Below are 16,945 nucleotides of genomic sequence, written 5' to 3'. Positions count from 1 at the left end.
GATGAAGGAATTGAGGCACACAGAGGTCAAATAATTCCCTCAAGGCCACACAGCTAGTATCTTGGAAAGCTGACGGCCAGTAAACCGTCGTGTAAGAGTGCATTCTTACAAACTGCAGAACCCAGTGGAGCCAAGAGGCAAACGCACACGGCTGCCTTTGAAGGGAGGTGAGTGTTAAGAATTCCGTTCGCATGCCTTTGACGTTCATCTTAGTCACCTCTGACTGAAGTCATCGTTTCACTGCACAGCCGGTGCCTTTAAACACCCACCGGGCTGCTGCAAAGGTTAGTCTTCCTCGCCTCCTTTCCCACTTTTACTTTCTCTAGGCAAAGGTTATTTGGTACATTAACTGAGGCGATTAGGGTAATGACGCCTGAAAAACAGTGAGCTTCCTCCCTCCTAGTACCTATTATTGCCCCAGAGCTTCTGTGCGAATACTAACTGGTCGAATGAAAAGCTTTGTCGGGGGTGTTACTTTTACAAAATCAAATGGGAAAGTAGCACGTCGGAGAGAAAGCCAAACCTGAGGAGCCCGGAAAATGAAGAAAAGTGATGCGTCTGCGAAAACAGTAGCAGGGATTTTTTTTTTTTTTCTTTTTTCTTTTTTTTTGGTAATTTTTCCCCCAAGGGCTGTAATTTGATTGCTCTCTTTGGCAACGCTCCAGAGTCAAGTCCAAGGGCTTAATCTCTCTCTCTCTCTCTCTCTCTCCGCCCCCCCCTCTTCCTCGCCCGGAGCGGAGGGGAGGAGGGACCGCGGATCCGCTGCTCGCGACGGCGGGGCCCGCATCCCTGCGCCGGGAGGGGCGGGTCGGGGCGCGGCCGAGAGGAGAGCGCGGCCGAGGAAGAGGAAGTCCGAGCCCGGGCGGCGGTGCAGGGCGCTCGGCGGGCGCCGGAGCCGGCGCAGCGCAGCCGTACCTTCCCGGGCCGACCTGCGAGCGCGACCCGCGCCGGGAGCCGCCCCTCCCCGGGTAAGCGTCCGCTCCGCTGGACACCGGGTCCTTTTTCAGGGATGAGACTGCTCGGCCGGGAGCTCCGGGGAGCGGGAAGGGGACCCGGGCACCCTCGGCCCCGCGCCCTGGAGCCGCAGGTGGAAGCGGGTGGAGCGCAGTGCCTGGGGGCCCCGGTGTCCCGCGCGCTCCCTCCGGGGGGTGGGGGCGGCGGGGTTGGGGGAGCGCCTGGCCGCGGGGACCCGGGCCCGCCGCTGCCCGCCGCCGCCTGGAGGGGGCGACCCGCCTCCGCCGCCGGGCTCCGGGCTCCAGGCCCCCGAGTCCCCGGCGCTCCAGCCCCTCCACCCGTAGCCGCGGCGGCCGTAGCGTTTGCTCTTCGGAGAAGGGCTCCTAAGTGCGCTGAGGAGTGTTACCAAGCCAGCCCCCACCACTCAAACGGGTCAGTCCGCCAACGAGCCCCGAGCGCCCACCGCCCTAGGTCAGCTCCCCAACACCGAGCCCGGCGCCTGGCCCCCCAGGACCGGCGCCCCGCGGTGGGAGTCAGAGGTCAGGGGAGCGCCGTGGAGCATTTGGCTTGAAGGATCCTTGCTTCTGTGGACTTAGCCTCGGTGTCCCCGCTCTGCAGATATGCCCGGGGGTGGGAGGTAGGGGGCGAAAGCCGGCAGTCAGTTCCTGGGGGTGGGGGGTGGGGGGTGGGGGGGTATAAATGGAACCCCTGGTCTTCGGGGACTTTGCGAACTTAATGGCCTAGGAGGACAGCCCGAGTCTGCGGTGATGCCCGCAGCCGGCCTCCCTCTTTGTATCCTCTGGTGAGAGTCTGTTTCTTAAAACAGAAGTCTAAGGAGGTTCTAATTGGGAAAAGTCTTTAAGCTGTTGCATTACATTCTGTTCAATTGAAACAATGAGGTGGATGCCTTTTTTTTTTTTTTTTTTTTTTTTTTTTTTTTTTTTTAATGCTCTGGAGTAGTCTTGTTTGCAGAGCCGGTATTTCATTAAGTCCTGGTCCTTAACTCTCTCTTTGTACCACCCTCAGGCGGCCAGGGCTAAGCTACTGCACGTATTTTTGAAATCGTCAGGTTGAGTCCGGTAGAAGGCTGTTTGCAGCCGGCATCACGGAAGATGATGTCCGTCTCAGAGGGAGAGTTGGTTTGGGGGATTTTCCGACGACTGGATACAGAACTTCCTTGTGTTTGCTATTTAAACCGGGAGACCAGAATGTTGACTCTAGGTCAGATCTGTCATCGAACAGAATTCCAGGCCTCGGTAGATCGGGTAATGCTATAAAAATGTTTATCAGGTGTTAAAATCAGGGTTTTCGAGCTTCCCAGTTTCTGTAGTTGGCAAACTTTTGAAGAATTTATAGACTTTGGACTTTGATTAAACTCTCTTAAAACATTTCCAGGCCCTTTGTGTCTGGGAAGAAGAACACTCCATTCTAACTTTATCTTTGCCAGGTCAGACCTGAACAAGCCTCCACCTCTGTTGGCCTTGGCTTGCTCCCTCGTGAAGTGATTTAGATGAACCAGTTTCTAAAGCTTCCAGCTCACTTCTCACCCCCCACCCTCTACCCCCGACCCGTAGTACTTACTTGGTCTGCTGTATTTAAGATCTAAATACAAAAGTTGATGGTTTGGAAGTTTCCACTGTGGCTCAGCAGTAGTGAACCTGGCTAGTATCTATGAGGACATGGGTTCCACCCCGGGGCTCGATCCGTGGGTTAAGGATCTAGCATTGCAGCAGGCTGTTTGTGGGTTGCAGATGTGGCTCAGATCTCACATTGCTGTGGCTGTGGTGTAGGCTGGCAGCTGCAGCTCCAATTGGACCCCTAGCTTGGGAACTTCCACATGCAGTGGATATGGCCCTAAAGAGACAAAAAAAAAAAAAAAAAAAAAAAGTGGTGGTTTGATATCATGGCCCTTTAACCATCTTTGAGTCTGACCTCCCAGTTCCTCACTTTGTTTTGGTCCTATTTGAAGCCTCATGTCTAAGCCACCAACTCACATGAAGAAATGTTTGCCCAGGGTTCTCCCATCTCATTGGTGTCATCCTCATTAGGCCAGCAACAGCCATCACTGCCTGGCCTTCCTTGTCCCTGGTGTAGCCGCTCCCTGAAGCTTTGTGCGAAAGAGTGGAGCCCAGTGAGGAGCAGTTAGTTACCTGGCAGTCAGATCATGCCCAAATCCTGTTTGCCTTGATGGTTTTCCTAGCTCATCTCCATCCTCACCATGGGTGCCAGCTTCCCTCCTTGACTTCCACATGGATGATGGTACCAGATAGAAGCGTTAGTGTTTCCCCAGGAGATTCAATCTGTGCTTCAAAAACATTAAATGATCACTTTAAAACAAATCAATAGGAAGTGGCGACATCAAATAGTTCAAAAGCAAGCATAGCCAGTTCTGTTCTGTTCTCCTCCTTTGAGGATATGACTTTTAAGGTGATTTAATTAAGATGTAACAGTTTATAGTCTGACACCTAAATATGGGAAAATGCTTGAGGACCACTAAATCTCTTGAGCCCTTAGTAAACTAATAGCAATTCTTGGATCTCTGCTCTGATTCCTAAAGGCTGCAGTCCACTTTTTTTAGAGATTTCTTCTCCCTCCTCCCTTCCACTGCTGGTCCTTGGTCTTTCAAACAATTACCATCGTTGACTCCTCCCATAGGCAGGATTCTCCTAATGGAAGAGTAAAGCTAGAATGGATCTTGAACGATCTAATCTTAAAGATTTGAGGAAGTGCTGGGGGTTGTGAACAAGTGCTCTGAAACTAACTGACCCGTGGCTTGCCTCTGTAGCTCAATAGCACTACCGCTATGGCCTTGACCCCACCAAGGAAATGATTGAGACATAGATTAATTTATAATTGAGAAAATGTAACAATCAGAGTTGATCATTCTCTCTGATGATCTCACCTTTACTCCTTCCTTCCTCTGCACATCTAGGAAGTTGTGACCCTTCCCTCTTGAGCCAGGCTGAGCATTGATGATTATTCATGAAATCATCTGTAGTTGGTGTTGGGCACATTGTGTGCCTCAAAGGTGATTGGTGTTGATAAACTGAGGTCCAAGAGTGAGTGATTTTGCCGGTGGCTACACAGCTCTCAGTTGGCAGAGCTGTGATTTAACCTGGGTTCCCTTCTTTTTCCCCTGAATCGCACTACCTAGAAATTCTAGATGGTGGCATGGAGACATAGTTTAAATTAAAGGTAATGGTTCGCTATTTCAGAAAAATAATCCCTTGCCTCGTTTGACTGAAAAAGAACATGGTTTCTAAAGCAATGTGCTCATGTGTTCAAGCCGGGATGAGAACAGAAACATTTTCTAGACAAAGACCTTAACAACCTAACACCTGTGTGTGGCAGGCATCTCGAATATTAATGGTTCATCACAGCCTATGCCAGTCTTGCTTCGTAAAATGAAGAGCTGACCCCAAACCATTTGGACATTCAAAGCCATGGCAGTGTGTGCCAAGTAGAACTTACTGACTGCAGGACCCGCTTTCAAGTACTTAGGAGATGACGACATGCTCTGCTTCGTATTGCTTGTGCTGATGAAAAGCAGCAGGTGCTTTAGCAAAGATGATAGAAATATAGGCTGCCCGTTACCAATGAAGGGGCCAAAGTTTGCTGTTAAGATAGCTAGGCCACAGGTCATCCAGAGGCTGCAGAACAGCTTCACATATGCCTGGGAGATCCCGTGCCAGTAATTAGGAGTTGCCTGTAGATGTAGCATAGTTTTCATTTTTGAGTCAGACTGTTTTTCTTTTCAGTCTGTGAGCACAAGGTTACCCTACCCCAAATTCTTCTCTGTTGAGAAAGAAACAAACCATGTAAAAATGTCCAAACCTACACACCTCCTTTTGGTAAATAAGGAATTACTGTTTGATGGAAAACTAAAAGGGGCTGGATTCATGGATCCAAAAAAATCCTCAACCCTCCTCTGCTTCCCCCTCCCCATGTAATCCTGGAGGAAAGGCAGCCTGAAGAGTGTTAATGGTAGGCTAAGCTGTGCACCCCCGGGATGTACCAAACTGATGTCTTTAATTAAGAAAGTTGTTTGGGTAAGCTTTAATGACCAGGTTCCTGCCAAGCCTGCAAAAACCACTTATCACTAGCATTAGGAGGATCAAACCATTGCCGCATTCGACCAAAAGCCCTTAAGTGGGAGAAGGACAGTTTTTAAAAATATCAAAGGCGAAGTTGAAAGAGCTGTGAGTGTAACCATCACTGAAACTTGAGGATTCTCAGAAAAGGAATCACTAGGTCAACATCATCACTCCATTCAGCTGGCTCTATGTTCGAAGTGGTAAGTAGATCTTAACCATTGTTCACGGTGTGTCCAGCCCCATTAAACACTGACTTAAATGTCCTGGGTCTGAACAGAGATGGAGGAGGAGGAGGAGAAGTTCAAGATCAGGGGGCTGTAAACCATTCCCGTAAAGAGCCAGACAGTAAGTACTTTAGGCTTTGTGCTCCATGTATATCACTGTCGTATATTCTTTGATTCGTGGAAGGAAGAATTGGCTGTTTACACAAACCCTTTAAAATTGTAAAAGCCAATCTTTGCTTGAAAGCCGCAAGAAATCTTTTCACTGGAAATCTAAAAAGTGTCAGTAAACCAAATAGAAAAAAAGAAGAAAAAAACTATGGCAGCTCTCTAAATAAAATATTCGGTCTGTGGTATCCCCAGTATTTTAATGGAGTCCCCAAATGACAACTTTCATGGGCTCTATCTAAGCTGACTTGCTACGGATGGACTTATAATCAAATCCCCTGTGTTACTCTTTTGTTTGCAGTCACTGTCCTTTATTTTCTCTTTACACTGAGCTTAGAAATCTCCTTTAGAGCCATCAATTGACATAGGAATAACAGCACCAAATTTCAACACTCTCCCCTAAGTGAGATGCTAAACAGGGAAAGAAGCTCAGCTGGAATGGAAGAAAGTCTATGGTGAAACAGGTCATTGAAGATCCCTGATCAGAGGAGGTGAAGTTCAGGCCCCCGAGGATGGCACCCAAGGCTCTGTGCCCACTCTTGTTTTAGCACCTCCCCACGTATGTGGTACGGCCGTCTCACCCAGGATAGCTCACAGCACCCCGAGTGGGCTGGGCTCTCTCTCACCCATGGTTGGGTCCTTCCATACAAAGCTGAAATAGACATCTCTTCATGGAGCCTCCCCCCATCTCATTGGGAAGAAATGAGGGCCCCTGCATGTCTGTATTAACATAGGCCCTTATACATGAAGCATGTAGAGGGGCAGAGAAGTAGGGGGGTCTCTAGTGGACAGATATCACCTTCGAAGGATGGAGGAACAGTTTTGTTCCTCTGTGTAGCTTCAGGGATCTCATCTTGACATCTTTGGACCGGTCACAGAATCAGAACCATTTCCAAGCTTTGTAGGTGACACACAATGTGGCCTGGCACCTGTATGTCTGGATTTAAAGTCAGGCTGAGCTGATGCCTAGTCCTGGCTTCTCCACTGACCTGCTGCCCCATCGTTAAATAATAAGGGAGTTTCTGTCATGGTGCAACAGAAATGAATCTGACTAGTATCCATGAAGATGCAGGTTTGACCCCTGGCCTTGCTCAGTGGGTTAAAGATCCAGTATTGCCGTGATATTCAGTGTAGGTCAATGACACGGCTCAGATCTGGTGTTGCTGTGACTGTGGTGTAGGCCGGTGGCTACACCTCTGATTTGACCCCTAGCCAGGGAACTTCCACATGGTGCAGGTGCAGCCCTAAAAAGACAAATACATAAAGAAGGAAGGAAGGAAAGAAAGAGAAAGACAGGAAGAAAAGAAAGAAAGAAAGAAAGAAAGAAAGAAAGAAAGAAAGAAAGAAAGAAAGAAAGAAAGAAAGGAGGAAGGAAGGAAGGAAGGAAGGAAGAAAGGAAGGAAAGAAAGAAAATGCAATAAGAATGACCTCTCAATTGCTGGACTAAATGAGATTTTTCCTCTGTAAAGCATTTTACTCAGGGTCTGACAGGTAGTGATTGCTCAATAAATGGCAACTTTTGCTCATTCTTCAGACACTTATTGAGAATCTACTGTGCCTGGAATGACGCCTGATGCTGTTCTAGGCAGAGCAGTGAAGACAAAGGCCATGGTCTCCGTAGAGATGTGATCAGTATGGGAGAGAATCAAGGTGAGGGGTGGACCACCGTAGACTCGTGCCCCAGGAAGCCTGTCAGAGAAGGCAAGATTTGAACTGCAACTTTAATGAATATTCATGAGTCCCTAAGGGACCACTAAGAAAGAAGAAAATACAGCCGACACAATCCCCCATAAGATGTACCCATAAGTTGTACAAAGAGTGCCTCTTCGCACCAATGAAATGTGTGGTTATTGGTGCTCAGTAAACCTCCACTGAGTGCGTTAGTGTTACTCTCAGGTTGCAAACTAGATTCTGCTCCAAGGGTTTACACTGTAATTGGGTTTACCTCTTCTGTTTCTTAGACCTGAAAGGCTGCCTTGGAACTGGCAAAGAGTAAAATACAGTCATTTATTGCGAGACCTTTGTGATCCAATGAGCTTGAAAAATAGTTTAAAACCTTCTACTTTGGTCATTTCAGTGAGCAGAGAGTCCTGGTGACCCCTTTGAAGTGAAATTGACCTGCGCATGAGTTGGGAAGGAGCAAAGTGGCTCTTGCAGCCATTCTTTTGGGCAGCTCTCTGCAGAGATACGTGCATCTTTAATGCACAGAAATGCCTTCCTCAGGGCGATGGAGGCCTTAGCTGGTGCTTACTTCCTTCTGTTTCCCAGAGTTAATTTAACATAAATACTCCTCTGCTCTGTATCCCAAGGGGCTGATCATTGGTCTAGCCAAGCATGTCCTCTATGGTAATGAAGTGGAAGGAGGGGTTCCCTTTAGATTCACCCCCCCCTCCCCCTGGCAAGTCTCTGGGTTTTCCTAGTCCAAGCCCTCTTTCCCCACCCACCTCCCTGCTTGGAGAGCAAAATACTACTTCGGGCTTTGCTTTCTGGCCACCCACTAAACTCTGATCCCTCGGCGAGATCATTTTCTGAACCCAGTTTTCAGCTTTCTCCAGCTCCCCCCCGGCTCCCTGCTTCCATCCAAGAGCTCAGTTTCTGGATGGATGACTCAATGGGAGCTTTGACAATCCTTGGCTGTTTCTAGCTGGAATAACGTGTGCTTTCATGCTGTTTTGATTTTAATTTCAACATGTCACTCAAGTCCCTCGCACACGTCAGCATGCCGGTGCTCTGCACGTGGCGAGTGTGCCTTTCCTCTTGCCCATGGAGTCTGTTCCTCTGGGGGCTCTTTCAGCAGCAACGTTCGCGTCCAGCACCCCGCCTGGCTGGGAGGGGTCTGTGGGCGCCCGGCCAAAGAGGAAGCAAAGTGCGGGCCTTCCTCTCTCCCAGCCACATCCTTCCTCCACCTTCCCCTGCTGCAGGAGGTCTTCGGAACCCACAGCAACTCTAGCTGAGAAAGGAGTCTTTGGAAACAAGTGGATGCAAAGGAAAGGTCATGTGGGGACATTCCAGGGATGGGTGCTAACCCGCAGTGCGGCCTTAGGATGATTTAAGGTCTCTCTCCTTTTGGACCAATGGCTGGCGGGCCGGTTGGGCTGGAGGGGGAGTGTGAGGATGGAGGCCACAGGAACGGGGGGAGGGCTGATCCCAGGCAGAGTTCAGTGTCCCGTGGCTGAGTGATTACAGACAGTCCTCAAACACTAACATCTGTGCTTCTCTGATGTGCTGGGAGAGGGGAAAACTGTAATCTGGGGCCTAAATACACGATCCAGTGTTTGTTCCCTTTAGCCACGTAAACCTGTGATTAGCTTTAAGCATCTATGTTGTGCTAAAATATTCGAGCTGCTTCAAAGGAGGGTATGGGAGCTGGTCTGCAACAACTTGCGGTTTAAATATCCTGTAGTCTCACACGTTGAAAAACCGGACTCGACCAAACGTGTGAATTAGGAAGCATAAGGGTCAAAGTCAGGAATAAAGGATTACGGAGAGGGGCGCAGAAGAGCCACACAAGAGGAGACATAGACCTTAAAAGTTCATTTTTTAAAAAGAAAACCCTTCCCATCATAGATGAGAGTTTTTAGAGAATTACTTGCTAAGGGCTAATGAGCGTGCGGCTCTCAGGGTGATGAGTGAGCAGGAGAGACGGGGGAATGGGCGGAGGAGGGTTGGCTGCATCTAGGGAAGTGCTTTGGGAAATGTTTGCGAGCTTTTGGAATATAGTTACGAAGCAAAATCTTGGTGGTCTTGGCTTTTTTCCACTGTTCTTCAGTGTCTATGTAAGATAAATGCTTATTTTCTTCTCTCATCTTGAATAGTTATTTAGATTAAACGCTAAGGAAGGCCGTTTAATCACAATATTTAATATCTGATCTCGACACGAAAATGCAAGGAAAGTAATGCGAAATAAGGTTTTAGTAGCGTGGAACCTCTGTGGCTCTCAGGTGTGCCCAGCACAAGAAGCCTTGCCACCAGCAAGCTGGAGTCCAGGTGACTACCCAGCAGTGTTATTATTAGGAAGCATGCTTTGTTTCTGTCTTTTTTTTTTTTCTTTTTAGAACTTACCTTAATAGGAAAACCGATACCATCAAGTTCTAAAAATTGAGTTGTGCCGAGCTCTGTAGTAGCTGCGCCTTTCAAAATCCAAAATACCCCTGAGAAGCAAAAAAAGATTTGTTTCATCCTATGATCTGCCACGTCGAGATGCAAGATTTTCTAATCTTACGGTGAAGGAAATTTCCAAATAGGAAGTTAACAGGTGTTTGTTTTTACCTCCTTATATAAATGAAGAAGAGAGCACATTTCTCTCTTTTTTTTTTTTTTCTTTTTTTGCATTTTAGGGCTGCACCTGCAGCATATGGAGGTTCCCAGGCCAGGGGTCTAATTGGAGCTGTAGCTGCCAGCCTACACCACAGCCACAGCAACACCAGATCCAGCCTACACCACAGCCACAGCAACAGCAACGCCAGATCCAAGCCGTGCCTGCTACCTACACCACAGCTCACGGCAACGCCGGATCCTTAACCCGCTGAGCGAGGCCAAGGATCGATCCCACAACCTCAAGGTTCCTAGTCGGATTCGTTTCCACTGCACTACGATGGGAACTCTGAGAGCACATTTCTATACTAGCTAAAGACGTAATCGTGAGCAATAACTATTCTAAACATCCCCTTGGCTTCAGGTTACTGACATGAGCAGAAAACATACTGTGCCAATGTTCAGAAACGAAATACCACACGCCTAAAGGAGAACATTCTTTGTTGATACTTGCAGCAGGCGTAATAGATAGAGCAATCCAACCTAATATTTTCTTGCTTTCTTTGCTTACTTATTGCAGTGCTAGTTCAAGTACTGTTTGATGGGGAAGCAGTGGGCATGAACAGGTTCGTTTGTTTTTCCAAGGTTTGAATATTCAGAGCTGAAATGTGGGAATAGGCTGGAATTAGGCCGTCAGTATGTGTCCTTTGAAGGTTATTTGAGAATGCTTACTAGCAGGAAGGTACAACTATATAGTAAAGATATGATGAGATTCAAATACATTATATATATATATATATATATATAGTACCCCGTACTTAATAAACTCTCGATATATCGTGGCTCTTTTATTATGTTTACTGGGTATCACGCTTAAGTTTTATCCCCTGTTACAAGACGTCTGGAACAATAAACCAACATGAAAATAACTGAGGAAAAACATCTCAGTGGTGGAAGAATGGCCTTTTCTTGAGGCAGAATAAAGGAGAGGGAAGAAGCACTTTGCTCTGTTAGTTTGACCGTGGTAGATAGAGACGGAGTATGCCTTACACTTGGGAATTCAGTTTAGAATTAGCTTATTCAACAAGTAGAACTTCCTAAATTCTGGGGACACAGCGATGAACAAAACAGACCAAGCCTGAAGTGAAGGGGAAAACTCCACATGATGTGTGTTCTTTTAAAAAGGAGGAGATGCGGGTTGGGGGCGGGGGAGGGGCTCTTCTCCCCCCTCCCGGCAGCCCTGGGAGCTATTTGCTTTCCTGTAATAAAGACTCTGCAAAAAGAAAGAAAAAAAAAAAAGGAGGAGATCAGGTGGGGGTGGCGGCTCTTTGCCTGCAGGGTCAGAAAGGCCTATCTGAGCCGGTTGCATGGAGCCAGGGTTTAAACAATAAGAAGGAACCCGGAGAAGATATGAGGGAAGAACATTCTAGGCAGAGAGAAAAAAAGTATGGAGGCCCTAAGAGAGACGGAAGCTCGCTGAGTTCTAGGAAGAGAAGAGCAGACTGCGTGTGTGCATGAGGAGGAAAAAAGAAGGTGGGAGCTGGGGTAGAGAGGCAGGCAGGGCCTGAGCTCGTAGGTCTTTATGTATTAAGGGTCTTTACAATGGCTTAAAAGCACAATGTAGGGGACTCTACTCAATATTTTGTGATAACCTATAAGGGAAAAGAATCTGATAAAGAATGTGTGTGTGTGTGTGTGTGTGTGTGTGTGTGCGCGTGCCTACAACTGAATCACTTTGCTATACACCTGAAGCTAACACAACATTGTAAACCAACTGTACTTCAAATATAGTTTCAAATCAACTATACTTTGAACGGACACACACACACACACACACACACACACACACACACACACGGATCCCATCAGAACCAATGAGTTCACTCAAGAAACCTGTTAGTAATATGCAGGACCCAGAAGCAGGAACTATAGTGCCAGTGATACAGAACTGATGGAAAGAGTGTGGATCCAGTCTACAATGGGTTTAGTAAGGCAACCTGAAGGCAGGATAACTCTTTGTTGGGTGTTCTTCCAAGCCAGATGCTTGGGAACCACATCAATGATGGAAGCGAGACAGATAACGTAAAACTTCAAATTAACTAGACCCCAACTGGGTGGTCCCTCACTTTCCAGTTTTTTTTTTTCCCACGTCCTGATCCCTCAGGGACCTCAGCAACCACTTTCAGCACAAAAGCACAGCAAGAATTTAGCTTTCAAACCAATGCGCCTGGGAGTACGTTCTGGAATCGGTGCATCTTTAGCCCAATCCTCTCCCACTTTTTTATGTTTTTATTGATCATTTATTAATTCACATTAATGACGCCCAAGTTGTACACGGTCTAAAATCTTCAAAAAAGATTCCACATTTGTCACACACGTCTCCTTGCTAAATTGAGAATTTTTAAAACCATCAAAGTAGAAACAGCTGGAGTTTTTTAACCTCTTATTAAGCAAAAATCTTTATTAACCAAGAGTTTATTCTCTTCTGATTTGTATTGATCGTTGTGTCAATTATAAGTGACTTGGGAATCACCCATCGTTTGGTATGTTTCATGTGTCTCTTTCCTTTCATTTGAGTAGTCAAAAATTGTCTTCTATCTGAAAATGACCTTCTACGATTTTCCATAAACAGTTAACACATGGGGGCCGGGGTGGGGGGGGGAGCAAGTTGCAAGTTGCAAAGCCATTGGAGGCTTTGGGGCAGGGGAGAGATGTAATCTGGTTAATTATCATTCAGTTGGGAGCTCTAGCAGTGGTACGGAGAGGATGCTGGCAGAGGAGATGGGGGAAGTGGGTTGGTTCAGCCCTGGACTTGGGGAACACTGCGGCCACTCTTACTTGTTTTGACCTACCTGCTTACCAGCTAGTGTCTGTCTTTTACTTCCTTTGCCCTCCCTCCTTCAGCTCCCCTCCTCGAAGTAACCAGAGCAGCATGTGGCCACGCCGTGAAGCCATGTGGACAAGCTCCCCACCCCACAGCCCGTCCCTCTTCCTTCCAGATGCTTAGCATCTCGCTTCCTCCTCTTCAGCGCTTCAGATGTGGCCTTGCTGATAATCACGTCGTTGTCCACCTTCCCTCACTAGACCACGGGCTCCTTGAAAGCAAATGTTTGAACAAAAATAATTTTTTCCTTTTCCTGGTTGAGATGACCTTGAAGAATCTGGGCAAAAACCTCTGTTTTTTCACAAATTCATTCAAGAAAGGACATTGTGAGTAGGCAGCTAAATATTTAGAGAAAGGCAAGGAGGAAGAGGCGGAGGAGGAGGAGGAGAAAAGAGAGAAGGAAAGGAAAGAGAAGAACGGAAAAGGGAAAGAACAGGAAGCCTCCTGGGGAAACCTGGAGGGGCTCTGGGTAAATGTGTCAGAAAGGTTTCTTCAGAAAAATGTTTTTGTTCAAATAATTTTCTGCAAGAGTCCAGTAGCTATTGGTTTAAAAGTTGTAGGGGTTGCAGTAAATGCAGTGCTCTGTAAATATGTATGTCCGTTGCCTGCCTTGTGCTCATTTATAGTGCGCCTGAAAACTCAACGGTGTTTATTTGTTTGTTTGTTTGTTTGTTAGGGCTGCCCCTGTGCCATATGGAGGTTCCCAGGCTAGGGGTCCAATAGGAGCTACAGCTTCACAGCCACAGCGATGCAGGATCCAAGCCTTGTAAGCAACCTACACCACAGCTCACGGCAATGCCAGATCCTTAACCCACTGAGCGAGGCCAGGAATCGAACCTGTGTCCTCATGGATGCTAGTCAGATTCATTTCCACTGAGCCGTTAATGGTGTTTTTTTTTTTTTTTTTTTTTTAAATAGAAACAACTACAGGGAGTTCCCTTTGTAGCTCAGCAGTTAACAAACCTGACTAGGATCCATGAGGATTCGGATTTGATCCCTGGCCTCGCTCAGTGGGGTCGGGGATCCGGCATTGCTGGGAGCTGTGGTGTAGGTCACAGTTGAGGCTCGGATCCTGCGTGGCTCTGACTATGGTGTAGGCCAGCAGCTGTAGCTCTGATTCGACCCCTAGCCTGGGAACTTCCATATGCCATGGGTGCAGCCCTAAAATAGCATTATAAATAAATAAACAAACAAACAAACAAATAAAGTATTCTGTTAAAAAAACCAAAAAACTACAGACAAATTGTAGTGGTCGGAAGTGTCTCTGATGTCCCAAGCCAGCTGAGTGACCGCTCTGCATTTCCAGACCAGATATCAGCCCTACTTCAACTGTATGAACATGCCTCCTTATGCACGGGGAGAGCACTCCAGCCCTTTGGGTAGGTCATGCGTCTACTGGCGCGTAGAGATGGTGCCATATTTGCCCTTGTATTCCAGGTGGAGAGCATGGTCCCTGGCACACCGTTGATGTTGAGTCAACGCTTTGACTTGGAGTTTGGTCCAGGTCTCTGTTTCCACTGCAGAGTGGAAGCGAGAAGTCCGATGTTTAATGCGAGAGTGTGGGGTCTGGAAGAAAACCTTAATGCTGGTTTACCAACTTAGAGCTTCAACGTGTAAAAGCAAATTTGAGAAGTCTGTATTTGTTATTCTCATATTCTGAATTTAGCACTCTTCCTGGAAAAAAAAAAATAGAGCTAAACCACATTGTCTAGTGTTATTTTTAGATGGGACAATAATGCTCTGTTATTTGTAAATTTATTAAAACAGGTCTTCGAAGGACCCTTCATGGTGGATGGGTAGCCTTGTTTTAGTTACTCTGTCTATTAGAAAAAAATCAAATGAGATTTCCCTTGAAATATTCTGATTTAACTTTCTGGCACAACTAGGGAGACCCTATTGTGTTTCAAAATAAATCAAGGGAAAAACTGTGCAGCAGGCCCAACTGAGCCTCCCACTTCATTCACATGCTTCTGGGATTTATCTATTGCCTTTTGCACAATTGATTCCAAGTCACCCACCCAGAACGGGGCTCATAATCTCTATTTCCAGACCTACCTCTCACTTCCTGGGGTTGTTTTTTTCCCTCCTTTCCAATTCTGAGTTAATAGTACCACAATTCATTGGTCAGGATAAGCCATTTTCCTTCCCTTTCCGGACTGGTCCAGTCAGTTAGCAATGGCTTCCTAAATCGTTCTCCATCCATAGGCACTTGTTCATGCCCCCTTCCCATCCTTTTAGATGCTCCTATCTTGCCTGGACCATTAGCATGGTTGCTGCACCAACATGGATTGATGTGTCTAGAATACAAATCAACTGTGAATGCGTTGTCATAGAAACCTCCTCTGATGGCTTCCCCCCAAGGAAGGTTGATGGTAGAACTTCCAGTGGAGATAAAAGCCCCAGGTAGAGAGCCTTTGGTATTTCTCTGTTGCATTCCCCTCTCAATATCTCAGGTCCAACCCAGAAGCAAACCTTGGGCTCGTCTTCAAAATATCCCAAATCCTACAACTTCTCACCATCTTCACTGCTCCCTCTTGGTCCAGTCCACCTGCTCTCTCTCCCGGGATTAGTGCAGTAGGTCAGCATGAAAAGCCAATCCATCGACCACCCTCCGAGACCCTCCCCAGTGTGGTCCCTGCCTGGATCTCAAGCTCTGATCTATCTCCTGCTCCGCCTCAAGGCTCACTCTGCCTCCTCTCGCTGGCCTCTCTGCTGGTCCTGAATACGCCATCAAGCCCCAGTCTCCAAGTGTTTTCATGACCTCTCCCTGGAAACTTCTTCCCCAGATGGCAAAGCTTTACCATCTCTCTTTTTTCAGTTCCCTGCCTAAGTGTGCCCTTGGCCATGAGGTCTTCCTGATGGCACTTTCGAAAATAGGAACCTCGCACCTTGGAGGCCATGGCCTTCTTGCCATACATCTTTTTATGCATAGCATTTACAAACACCGAACAAAGGATGCATTTGTTTCTTATCTGTTCTTCATGACAAGAGAGGCCTTATGCTGCTCATACTGATTTCCAGTATTTAGAACAGTGTCCAGCTAAAGACGGAACAAACATTTCTCAAATTAATCCACATCACCTTGGCAATTGCCATCTCTCTTCCCTCTAAGTCAGGTAAATTCTGGTTGCCTGGTACTCCTACACATGTTCCAGAATGGACATCAATGCCTAAGGTGTTGTGTGTGTGTGGACATGGGTGGCTGAGTGGGTGCATGAGTAGGAGCAGGAGTGATGGACAGCCTGCCCTAGGCCTCCACCTTCTTTCATCCTCCATCCCTGCCCTCAGCCTCCTGAGCCTCAGAAGAAGCTTCCTTTGGGGGACCAGCTGGGCCTCTTGCCTGGCACCACTCAGCCCAGCAAATCTTACTCTTGGCTGTTCTCCTCTCTCTGCCTTTTCCTCCACTGTATGCACAGCACCACCCAGAAAATATCAGGTCACTGCTTGATAATTTAGGTCTATTCTTTTACCCTTCTTTTATGCAGATGCCGTTTATCCATCAACACAGGCAGTGTGGCATGCTAGTTAAACATTCAGACTCTGGCGCTGGGCTACCTGAATTCAAACCGGCTTCCAGCACTCAGAGTTTTCGTGACCTTGGACAGACTCTTAGCCTCCCCACGCTTAAGGTCAGCCTCTTACAGATGAGGAAAATAGTACTAACTTCCAGGGTAAAGCGTCAAATCCAATCATTCTTTACTAAGTTTGTAAAACCTAGCATTGATATGGAGAAAAAGTTAGGTAAGTGTTCGCCATTATTTTCATTACAATTTTTTAAAATGGGCGTCTTTTAGAAAATTCAAATTGCTCTCTTCTTTCTCAGAAAACTGGATGTCCTTTAATTACCATTTTATTCCATGTCGTGTGTATTAATGCCTCATCCTGATGCACTTATCAACTCATCCAGGTCTTCTTAATGTACACGTATAAAATAAATAAGTATTCCCTGTATGTAGAAATACTGTATTTATCCACCCTCCTCTCAGCATCTCCCACCTCCCCTCCCTGCTTTATTTTTCTGCACAGCACATCTGCCTGATTAGCAAACCATGAGTTACTGTTTATCTGTCAAGCTCCATGGAGGGAGGACTGCATCTTTTAATTAAGGGAATTTCCAAATAAGCACAAGTAGAGAAAACAGTATAATGGACCCCCATGTACCCACCTTCCAGAGTCAACCATTGTAAACATTTTGCCAATCTTGTTTCATCTGTTTTCCCATGACCCCCCGCCCACACCTTGTAGTAAAAGCACATCCCATTTACCATGTGGCTTTACCCAAAAATATTTCAAGATGCATTTCCAGATGACTAAGAACATACTCTCCCATGTCACCACCACCCAATTCATACACCTAATAAAAATAACCA

The 16,945-nt window shown here is 46.8% G+C and overlaps 1 protein-coding gene across 1 annotated transcript in view; it reads left to right on the top strand.

The window, feature by feature from the left end:
* The window catches only part of PLEKHG1 (pleckstrin homology and RhoGEF domain containing G1), a 246,591-nt gene continuing 229,913 nt past the window's right edge, over positions 268-16,945 (top strand). The window contains 1 exon segment of the mRNA XM_021086797.1: positions 268-968. The gene's annotated coding sequence lies outside the window, so the exon portion shown is untranslated.

The sequence above is a fragment of the Sus scrofa genome, chromosome 1 (genome assembly GCF_000003025.6).
Source record: "Sus scrofa isolate TJ Tabasco breed Duroc chromosome 1, Sscrofa11.1, whole genome shotgun sequence".
NCBI classification, from domain to species: Eukaryota; Metazoa; Chordata; class Mammalia; order Artiodactyla; family Suidae; genus Sus; species Sus scrofa.
The sequence above is the reverse complement of the archived record's forward strand: the minus strand, read 5'-3'. Positions and strand labels throughout refer to the sequence as shown.